We start from the raw sequence: 11,975 nt of genomic DNA on the forward strand, positions 1-11,975 counted from the left end.
CGTGTAAATCCTTTCTGGGCATGCGCCATTCTTAGTCCGTCGAACTAGCATACTGACGAGCGGATTGTCCGCTGAAACCAAAGTACGACGGACAGAATTTCGAAAAATCCGAAATACTTAGTACGCCAGACTGCACGCTGAAAAAGTGCGCTGAAGCCCCCACACGAGCGGACTGTCCGCTGAAATGTGTTTCGACGGACTAAGTACGCCATACAGTCCGCCCGTGTGTACGCGGCATAAGTCGCAACAGATGTGTGATAAGAGCCTACATGGTGATAGGATCATTTGGATACCATGCCAAAGAATTAAGTTATAATAAGAATAATAATCTAAACAGAGGCGATAGCATTGGGTGAAACATTCTAACTAAATGATAACATTGAAACAATTTATGCTTTAGAATATTGCTCATTGCACACAATACACCATTTTTGTTCTTTCCATAAAGAAAGGTATAGCATGGAAACATTATATTCATTTTAGCCTAGGGTTTCTAATGCCGTGACGTAAATGGGCTCTTATGCTGCCCACATTTGATTAGATTACAGTTTTTGATTTAAAGCTGATGTTTAGCAAGTTTTTAGTTACTAATGTAACATTAGTTACAGTACCAGACACCTTGACATGTATCTTTAAAAAAGAAAAAAAAAAAAACTGAAGTAGAACTGGAGGCAAAACATTTTTATAATTTATTCCATTGGCTAGAGTAAAGGTGGGTTATAGTCCCTGTCATTTTTTTTTGCCCTGTTCCCCATTGTGGAGATTTCACTTTACTTCATGTCCCAAAGCACGAAGTTGGAGAAAATCCCTCCAAAGTGAGAGACTCTGTCACTAAAACTGCTTTTCTCATTGAAAACTTTCTCAGTTCTGAGGACAACTCAAAATCTGTGATTTTCTTTCTCTGTCAATGATAACAGAAGGTATGACAAATAGAGAGGGTTATTCTCCCTAACGGGGGCACTGGCAGCAATAAAAGCCTGACAGGTGTTGCGATCCTCCCCACGCTATCCAAAACAAACCAAAAAAAAAAATCTGTTTTGCCTTTAGTACATCTGGTCAATAAAATGTAGCAAAGGCTGTAGCTTAGTACTTGGCAATTACTCCATAGTTGGTTGATTTTAATGATCTAATACCTAACATCTAAAGCCAAATCTACCACTTTATGGTCAGTCTTATTTCTATGAGAAATTTACCTGTAGGCCAGTTCAGCCAAGTGTGGCACAGTGCAACGTAAATCATACTCTATATCGGCTCAAGTAACCTTGGATAAGTCATTGTAATTATTTGAAATAACAGATCTGCAGAGCAAGGATCTCTGTGCAATGATGCATATTGTCTAAAGTTATGAAAATAAATATATCATTATTAACCTTAATATATAAAAAGAATATGTATCATGGAGAAGTGAGTACATTGTAATTTATTGAACAGTATTTTTTAAAGTAAGTTGTAACTGACAAAAAAGATAATGAGCATTGTGTTAGGGAATTCATACATAGGGTACAGATTTGAGCATTGTGTGTGAGTTTACGAGAGGGTTATAGAAAGTGTTTCTAAGCATTCAAACTACTTATCAGATACTGATATTTTTAACGTGTTACAAACCCGCTGGTTAACCTGTGTGTTTTTTTTTTTTTTTGTTTTGTTTTTTTTTGTTTTTTTTTTATACTTTTTCCCTCATCCTTTTATGTCATCTTATACTGCTGGTCCTCCAAAGACCGAACGAATCTTAATGCACATTTTTAGGCGATTTGAAAATGTAATTTACCAGATTCACTAAATTTTGGACTCGCTTATAGTGGAGGGTAAAAATACACACAGCCCGACAACCAACAAAAAAATGCAGTGCCTTGAAAAAGTGTCACAACCCTTGAAATTTTTCACATTTATGTCATGTTACAACCAAAAAAAGTATCCTTTTCCTTCCACTACACAATTATGTGGCACTTTGTGTTGGTCTATCACATAAAATACATTTATGTTTTTGGTTGTAACATGACAAAATGTGGAAAATTTCAAGGGGTGTGACTACTTTCTAAGGCACTGTGTTTGTTTGCATTTTGCATTTAAAGAAATCCTGTCCGGTCTCTAAAAATGTAAATCTAGCACTCTGCAACAGAGGACAGAGTAGATTTACCTCTCTGGTGGCCGGTTTCTCCTACCTCTCCTCCATTCCAGCTTCGTAGCCCAAAAAGACTCCTTGGGGCAATTTTACTTTGAATTAAAAATTGATTGGGAGTTTTAAGTGATTTTATCATCCCCGTATTTAGTTGTGGTTGCAATGTTTAGAGTTGTGTCATTCTCAACTTATTTAAAGATTGTGTGATGTGAACTAAAAAAAAAGTAGTTGTAGCAAGTATTTTTGAGGTATAGTTTGAGGCCCCTTTATATGGGCTTCTGTCAATAGGCTTTGTTATATCAGAACTGCGTCTCTCTCCCTGCACATCAATGGGAAGGCAAAAGCGGCTTGAAGATTAATGCAGTATAAAAGAAAGTTGGAGAACCACCTGCAGGTCAAACAAACTGTGATCTCAAGCTTCTTAAACTGATCTCAAATGCAAGTGGAATACATTCCATATATTTTTTCATCACCCAAAGCTCTTTAAGACAGGTCATTAAAGTGTCTGATTTAAATGCTGCCATAGCCCAGGGTAACCTGTCCTCTCCTCTTTTTAGGACCAGGTTATCAGAAACGTTATTTTAATTTTGGTAATTTTTTCATGCAACTTTATATGGAGTCCTTTATTTTACATAATCGTAAGGGCCTATATTGGGGATATGCAATTAGCGGACCTCCAGAGGCATGATGGGACTTGTAGTTTTGCAACAGCTGGAGGTTCGCTAATTGCATATCCATGGACTAGGGCAAATTCACATGTCAATGGGCTCTTGATTTCTGAAGTCTTTGAAATTAATATCCCATGATGCCAGCATGCACCTAAAAGCAAGCTGACAGTTTTGGGGGTTCAAGGAAAGGGCAACTAAAAGTGATCAATAATTTTTTACATTTTATGATGAACTTCATTTTTAAGTTATGCTATGTGAATAGGAGCATGAAACCAATCTAAAATGGATATTATCCCAATTTTTGCTGCAATGATGAAAGTATGCTTTAACCACTTAAGGACCAGGCCTATTTTTTTTAAACTTGTTTACACGTTAAAATCAGTTTTGTTTTTGTTTTTTGTCAGAAAATTACTTAGAAACCCCAAACATTATATATATATATATATATATATATATATATATATATATATATATATATATATATATATATATATATATATATATATATATATATATATATATATAATATAATTTTTTTTCTAACACCCTAGAGAATAAAATGGTGGTCATTGGAATACTTTGTCACACCGTATTTGCGCAGCGATCTTACAAGCGCAATTTTTTTTTTGGAAAAAATACACTTTTTTGAATAAAAAAAAATAAGACAACAGCAAAGTTGCCCCATTTTTTTATAATGTGAAAGAGGATGTAACGCTGAGTAAATTGATATCCAACACGTCACGCTTCAACATTGCGCCCACTTGTGGAATGGTGACAAACGTTTATCCTTAAAAATCTCCATAGGTGGCGCTTAAAAAAATTCTACAGTTTGCAGGTTTTGCGTTAGAGGAGGTTATTATTATTGCTCTCGCTCTAATGATCACGGTTATACCTCACATGTGTGGTTTGAATACAGTTTACATATGCGGGTGCTACTCACGTATGCGTTCGCTTCTGCAAACAAGCTTGGCTAAGTGGCGCACGCTAATTTTGTTTTTATTATTTATTTTACTTTTTTTTTTTTTTAACACTGTTCTTTAACAAAAATTTAAATTGTGTAACTTTTATTCGTATTACAAGGAATGTAAACATCCATTGTAATAGAAAAAAAAAGCACAATAGGACCTCTTAAATATGAGATCTGGAGTCAAAAAGACCTCAGATCTCATATTTACACTAAAATGCAATAAAAAAAAAAATGTAGTTTACAAAAAATAAATGTCGCTTTTAAGAGCTATTGGCGAAAGTGACGTTTTGATGTCACTTCTGCCCTGCTATAGTATGGAGCCGGGTGGGGGCCATCTTCCCCCTCACTCAGCTCCATGCCAAGCACGGGACAGGATCAATCGCCTCCGCCACTGCCAGCGGCTCCGTTAAGCGTCGGTATGCATCAGAGCACTGCGGGAGGAGGGCCCCACCCATAAAAGTGATCTGGCGGCGAATCTGCCACTGAGACCACTTTTATCTGAAAGCGGACCGCCTGCTGAAGAAGTGTATACCAGGGTTATGGCATCCACTTCAAAGAGCCGCATAATGACAGCAGGTGGTCCGTAAGTGGTTAAAGGCTAACTCCACCTTTTGCAAAAAAATGTAATGTGGTAATGCGGTTCAAATATTGTGCATTTAGTATTATGTATTACAGGTATTTACAGTGTTTCACAAAAGTGACACTGACAGGCTTGCCCCCCCCCCACCCCTTCAACCTCTGATGGTAGCGCTCATACGTCTATTTCCCAAAGACAACCTCTGGATATGACGCTGAGCACATGTACTCAACTTCTTAGGTCGACCATGACGAGGCTTGTTCTGAGTGGAACCTGTTCTGTTCAACTGCTGTATGGTCATGGCCACCGGGCTGCAGCTTAGTTTCAGGGTCTTGGCAATCTTCTTATAGCCTAGGCAAGTGATGGCCAACCTTGGTACCCCAGATTTTTCGGAACTACATTTCCCATGATGCTCATGCAGTGTAGTTGAGCATCATGAGAAATGTAGTTCCACAACGTCTGCAGTGCTAAGGTTCGCCATTACTATACATTACTATGTAGCGCAACCATTCTTTTTTTTTTTATCAGATCCTCAGAGAATTCTTTGCTATGAGGTGCCAAGTTGAACTTTCAGTGATCAGTATGAGAGAGCGATAACGCCAAATTTAACATGCCTGCTCCCCATTCATACCTGAGACCTTGTAACACTAACGAGTCACATGGCACTGGGGAGGGAAAATGGCTAATTGGGCCCAATTTGGACATTTTCACTTAAGGGTGTACATTGTGGTAAACTGTCGTTTCTTCAGTGTTGTCACATGAAAAGTTATAATAAAATATTTACAAAAATGTGAAGGGTGTACTCACTTTTACTGTATATAGTGCCATCAATTTACGCAGAGCTTTACATACATATATTGTGTATTCACATCAGTCCCTGCCCTCAAGAAGCTTACAATCTAAGGTCCCTCCTAACTGACATTCATACATACACATACTAGGGCCAATTTAGACAGGTGCCATTTAACCTACAAGCATGTCTTTGGAGGGTGGGCAGAAACCCATGCAGGCACAGGAAGAACATGCAAAATCCATGGAGGTAGTGCTGTGGTTGGGATTCAAATTGCTGACCCTAGTACTGCTAGGCTGAAGTGCTAACCACTTAGCCTGCAAAGCATTGCAATCATGATCAGAGCATCGTGGGTGCAATGCTCTATTCCTACAGACTATTCCTTAAAGTGGAGGGCCACCGTTTTTTTTTTTTACTTACCAGAAATGCCTGTTGCTAGCCACATCATCCTAATCTGCCTCTTCCTCCTCCGCGGAGATCTTCTGGTCTTCTCTCCTCCGTGTGGCGTCTTCTGGGTAATGGGTCACTGTGTGTAATGGGAACTGTGTCCCAGAACACAGCGCGCCCCATTCACAAAGCGCTGCGCGACTTGCGCATGCGCAGTAGGAAACGGGCAGTTAAGCCGCAAGGCGGCACCGAGAGCCGAGGGACAAGTCAGCCTCGGGCGGCCGACATCGCGGGTGCCCTGGACAGGTAAGTGTGCTTACTAAAAGTCAGCAGCTACAGTGTTTTCAGCTGCTGACTTTTAAATGTATTTATTTTTTTAAATCGGCCCTCCTCTTTAAGCCACAGGTATGTACCAAGTTATGGACCTTCAGTTATAGGGCTGGAAAAAAACAAATGGATTACAAGTGCAGTAACATCACGACACCCATGCTTCATTGAGACATACAAGTCTCTGCTGCAGCTATCTGTGAATAATGATGCATATTTGTGGCAGCCATGCCAAATACCAAAAACGTCAGGAGACCATGGCGAGCACAACCGCTGGATTCTGTAAGTGGGGGGGGGGGGGGGGGGTGCGGCTTAGAGGCTACAGACTTTGACTGACCATATATGGTCATTAAGTGGGCCTGATCTGTTTAAATGAATGGCAGGTAATGCCTTTTAGGATATCTGACTGTCTCGGGGGGGGCAGCAGGAGTAGAATGAAATGCTACACCTAGGCCAGAATGGCAACAGACAGCAGGGCTGGATGAAAAACGTAAAAATGGATGGAGAGCGTCTGTGAACAGCAATTATCCAGTCTTTTGCAGACTCTTTAACAGTTTTTTTTTTTTTCTAAAATTGCCCTGCATTTGGCTCCATCTCCAACTTCCCTATCCCTGCAGAAGAAAAGCATCCCCACAACATGATGCTGCCACCATCATGTTTCACAGTGCTGATGGTGTGTTCAGGGTGATGTGCAGTCTTTTCTGCCAAACATAGCATTTTGCCTTTAGGTCAAAACGTTAAAGGGGTTGTAAAGGTTTGTGTTAGGATGCATTAAGGTGAAAAAACACCTCGCGCACTCCGCCCCTGAGCCCCCATTTTACTTACCTGAGCCCTGAATCTTTGTGGGTGCGATCCCGCGTTGCTTTCCCCCAGGTCCTGTGGGATGATTGATAGTAGTGCAACCATTGGCTCCCGCTGCTGTCAATCAAATCAATGCTGTCAATCAAAAATCTGACCATTGTAAGCACCCCTGTCAGTGTAATGCTTGGTCACAACCATCTACCTGCCAATTTTGCCTTACGGCTTGGCCTATTAAAGAAATTTGTAAAAATCCCATACTAACTGGCTAATCACCAGGTGAAAATAAATAGAAAAAAAGCCTAAAAAGGAAAACCAATGCAGCCACTATATCTAAGAAATGATAAACTTGTTTTGGGGTTTTATTACCACTTTAATTTAAAAAAAAAAAAAGAGGGTTTAACAGCACTTTAAGGAAGATAGCCTACTACTAAAAAAATGCATTGACAGGTTTAATTTCCTTGTGCACATTAAGTCAGCAATTGTTATATATGGAAACTAAAAAGTACATTACAGCAAGTTCTATGACATCACCTAATAAACTACTTCAAGTTTTGCTGATATATTTGCAGTGGCAAAAAAAAGTATGGGCACCCCTTAGAATTAATTGGTAGTTTGCCATAAAACGTGATGTGATTCTCATCCAAGTGACAATAGACAAACACAATGTACTTAAGTTCATAACACACAAACAATGCTAATTTCTTGTGTCTTTATTGAACACATCCATTAAACATGCACAGTGATGGAGGAAAAGTAAGTGAACACTTAGAAGTTAATAGCTGGTCAAATCTCCTTTGGCAGAAATAACTTTAACTAAGTGCTTTCGGTAACTCTGAATCAGACCTGCACAACCTTCAGGAGGAATTTTTGGCCATTCATCTTCCTGCTTCAGATCAGACACATTTGTACGAGGTCATGCCACAGTATGGGGTTAAAGTGGTTTTAAACCTCAAGGTTTTTTACATTCCTGCATGAAGATAAAAAAAAAATATTCTCTGTGCAGCTCCCCCCCACCCCCCCTGAAAATACTTACCTGAGCCCCACCATGATGCAGCGAGGTGCACGTGAGCCTTTGCTCTTGAGGGACCTCTCCCTCTTAATTGGCTGAGACAGCCAGTGAGCCAATGAGGAGAGAGAGGGGGTGGGGCCAAGCCACGGCTCTGTGCGTTAATGGACATGCAGAGCATTGGCTCGAACCTGCTTGGGTGCCCCTATTGCAAGCTGCTGCTCTGGGGGCACTCAGCAGAAGGGAGGGGCCAGGAGCGCCAGCAGGGGACCTGGGAAGAAGTAGATCGGGGCTGCTCAGTGCAAAACCATTACGCAGCAGATATCTCCTCCTCTCCATCCTGCTATCCCTTCGTAGCGCCGATATGTTTTTTTTTTTTTTTTTTTGCATTAAAGACTCGGCCTGCCGCCGGTTTCCGGAATTTGGGTGAAAAGGCTGCAGTTCTTCTTTAACTACTTCAATACAGGGCACTTACACAACCATGCCCAAGCCCATTTTCAGCGCTGTCGCTGTTTAAATTACAATTGCAGGGTCATGCTGCATTGTACCCAAACAGAAGTTTTATAATTTTGTTCCCACAAATAGAGCTTTCTTTTGGTGGTATTTGATCACCTCTGTGATTTTTATTTGTTGCTACACAAATAAAAATTTGACTGATACGGATAGGCGACACTGATGGGCACAGAAAGGCGGCACAGATGGGTACTTAAGGGGGACACTGATGGGCACTGATATGCGGCACTGATAGATGGCATTGATAGGTATCACTGATGGCACTGGCAGGCATTAGGGATGGGCACTGATTGTCATTTCCCTGGTGATCTAGGGTGGCATACCTGGTGGTCCTGGATGGGCATCCGAAGGGGGGCACACTGATAAACAATCAGCACCATGTCAGGAGAGCAGCCGATCAGCTCTCCTCTACTCGCATCTGTCAGATGCGAGTGAGGAAAAGCTGATCAACGTCTCTTCCTGTTTACATCATGATAAGCCGTCAGAGGCTCTTTACCGAGATCAGTGTAGCGGTGTGCCATGCTGACACACCGCAACACCGATCACCGCAATGTGCGCCCTCACAGGCATGCGAGAGCAGTCGGTCTGGGAGGCCGTCATATGATGTCCACCCAGAACAAGAGCCGTGCTGCCCAGCCGTCATTTGAGGGCCGGTGGGCAGAAAGCAGTTAAGGTCTGTGCTCTAACTGGGCCACTCCAAAAGACCAGTAATAAAGAGTGGTCACTGCTGTGCTCTCTCCTTGTGCAATATGACTAATCTTGTCTCCACCCCCTCCTGTAGTTTTCTGCAGGCAGCTTGTAATGGGTGGAGCCTGCTGGGCCACTCCCACAGCTCTGCTCTTTGCACAGGCGTTGTACAGGACAGTGATGATGAGTTACAAGGTGATATCTGGTTTTGTGCACACAAAGTGGATTTATGTCCTTTGTGGCTATGAAAAATATATTTGACTACTTGCAGCCCAGCCACCACAGTATTACTGCGGCAGAATGGCGTGGCTGGGCGAAACGATGTTACCTTACGTCGCTTCGCCTTTTGGCCACTAGGAACGAGCGTGGCTGCGTGTGCCCAGAGCCGATGCGACTGCCCGGCGGGCACGATGATCTGTGTTTGTGTAAGCACACAAATTCTGGTTCTTTCAGGGGAGTAGAGATAGATTGTGTGTTCATACTAAGTATAAACACCGATTGGTCTCCTCCCCTAGTCAGTCCCACCCACCTACAGTTAGAACACACCTAAGGAACACAGTTAACCCCTTCCCTGCCAGTGACATTTATACAGTAATTAGTGCATTTTTATAGCACTGATCACTGTATATTGTCAATGGTCCCAAAAATGTGTCAAAAATGTCCTATTTGTCCACCTCAATATCGCAAGTCCTGATAAAAATTGCAGATCACCGCCATTACTAGAAAAAAAATAATAATAATAAACATGTCATAAATCTATCCCCTATTTTGTAGACGCTATAACTTTTGCCCAAACCAATCAATATACACTTATTGAGATTTTTATTACCAAAAATATGTAGAAGAGTACATATCGGCCTAAACTGAGGAAAATATTGGCTTTTTTTATTTTTTTTAGATGGGGATATTTATTATAGCAAAAATTACAAAATATTGTGTTTTTTTTTCAAAATTGACGCTCTTTTTCTGTTTATAGCGCAAAAAATAAGAACTGCAGAGATGATCAAATACCACCAAAGGAAAGCTCTATAAGTGGGAAAAAGGTTGTCAGTTTTGTTTGGGTACAGTGTTGCGCGACTGTGCAATTGTCAATTAAAGCGATGCAGTGCCGTATTGCAAAAAATGGCCCGGGCATTCAGCAGCCAAATCTTCCAAGGCTGAAGTGGTTAAAATAAAGTTTCTCTGTGCTTTAATTTTGTTGATTTGCCATGTATTTCATTCTTGTGTATGAATCTGAAGTGCTCTAGCCCCCCCAAGTCCAAATATGACTCTAACACTGTTCAGTTTAGATGAAAACATGTTTTGCAATAGTCCTTTAAGTAAATATTTCATTTTGAACTGTGAACTGGTTATAAAACCATGCATGGGAGAGCTGAATTGCACACTAGTTTAAAGCAGGGTTGTCAACCTCCGGCAGCATTTTTTACTGACAAAACATGGAAATTTTAGTGGCGGAGCACATTTTTTACTGGAAATTTGAAAAAATTACAGAGCTCCTATTGAAAACTAACACAGTGAATATTTGAACAGTATAAACATGATATGGAAACACTGACAATACCTACAGTGGTGTGAAAAAGTGTTTGCCCCCTTCCTCATTTCCTGTTCCTTTGCATGTTTGTCACACTTAAGTGTTTTGGAACATCAAACCAATTTAAACAATAGTCAAGGACAACACAAGTAAACACAAAATGCAATTTGTAAATGAAGGTGTTTATTATTAAAGGTGAAAAAAAATCCAAACCATCATGGCCCTGTGTGAAAAAGTGATTGCCCCCTAAACCTAATAACTGGTTGGGCCACCCTTGGTTGCAACAACTGCAACCAAGCGTTTGCGATAACGTGCAATGAGGCTTTTACAGCGTCCTGGAGGAATTTTGGCCCACTCATCTTTGCAGAATTGTCCTAATTCAGTTACATTAGAGGGTTTTCGAGCATGAACGGCCTTTTTAAGGTCATACCACAACATCTCAATAGGATTCAGGTCAGGACTTTGGCTAGGCCACTCCAAAGTCTTCATTTTGTTTTTCTTCAGCCATTCGGTGGTGGACTTGCTGGTGTGTTTAGGATCATTGTCCTGCTGCAGAACCCAAGTTCGTTTCAGCTTGAGTACATGAACAGATGGTCGGACATTCTCCTTCAGGATCTCTTGGTAGACAGCAGAATTCATAGTTCCTTTTATCACGGCAAGTCTTCCAGGTCCTGAAGCAGCAAAACAGCCCCAGACCATTACACTACCACCACCATATTTTACTGTTGGTATAATGTTCTTTTTATGAAATGCAGTGTTCCTTCTACGCCAGATATACTTGGACACACACCTTCCAAAGAGTTCCACTTTTGTCTCATCGGTCCACAGAATGTTGTCCCAAAAGTCTTGGGGATCATCAAGATGTGTTGTGGAGAAATTGAGACGAGCTTTGATGTTCTTTTTGCTCAGCAGTGGTTTTCTCCCTGGAACTCTGCCATGCAGGCCATTTTTGCCCAGTCTTTTTCTGATGGTGGAGGCATGAACGCTGACCTTAACTGAGGCAAGTGAGGCCTGCAGTTCCTTGGACGTTGTTGTGGGGTCTTTTGTGACCTCTTGGATGAGTCGTCGCTGCGCTCTTGGGGTAATTTTGGGCGGCCGGCCACTCCTGGGAAGGTTCATCGCTGTTCCATGTCTTCGCCATTTGTGGATAATGGCTCTCACTATGGTTCGCTGGATTCCCAAAGCTTTGGAAATGGCTTTATAACCCTTTCCAGACTGATAGATCTCAATTACTTTCTTTCTCAATTGTTCCTGAATTTCTTTGGGTCTCGGCATGATGTGTAGCTTTTAAGGATCTTCTGGTGGACCTTACTGTGTCAAGCAGCTCCTATTTAAGTGATGCCTTGATTCTGAACAGGTGTGGCAATAATCAGGCCTGGGTGTGGCTAGAGAAATTGAACTCAGGTATGGACAACCACAGTTATAGTATGTTTTAACAAGGGGGGCAATCACTTTTTCACACAGGGCCATGATGGTTTGGATTTTTTTTCACCTTTAATAATAAACACCTTCATTTACAAATTGCATTTTGTGTTTACTTGTGTTGTCCTTGACTATTGTTTAAATTGGTTTGATGTTCCGAAACACTTAAGTGTGACAAAC

This window comes from Lithobates pipiens, unplaced genomic scaffold (genome assembly GCF_037356315.1).
Source record: "Lithobates pipiens isolate NorthernLeopardFrog02 unplaced genomic scaffold, aLitPip1_a1.2 Scaffold_8, whole genome shotgun sequence".
Taxonomy (NCBI): domain Eukaryota; kingdom Metazoa; phylum Chordata; class Amphibia; order Anura; family Ranidae; genus Lithobates; species Lithobates pipiens.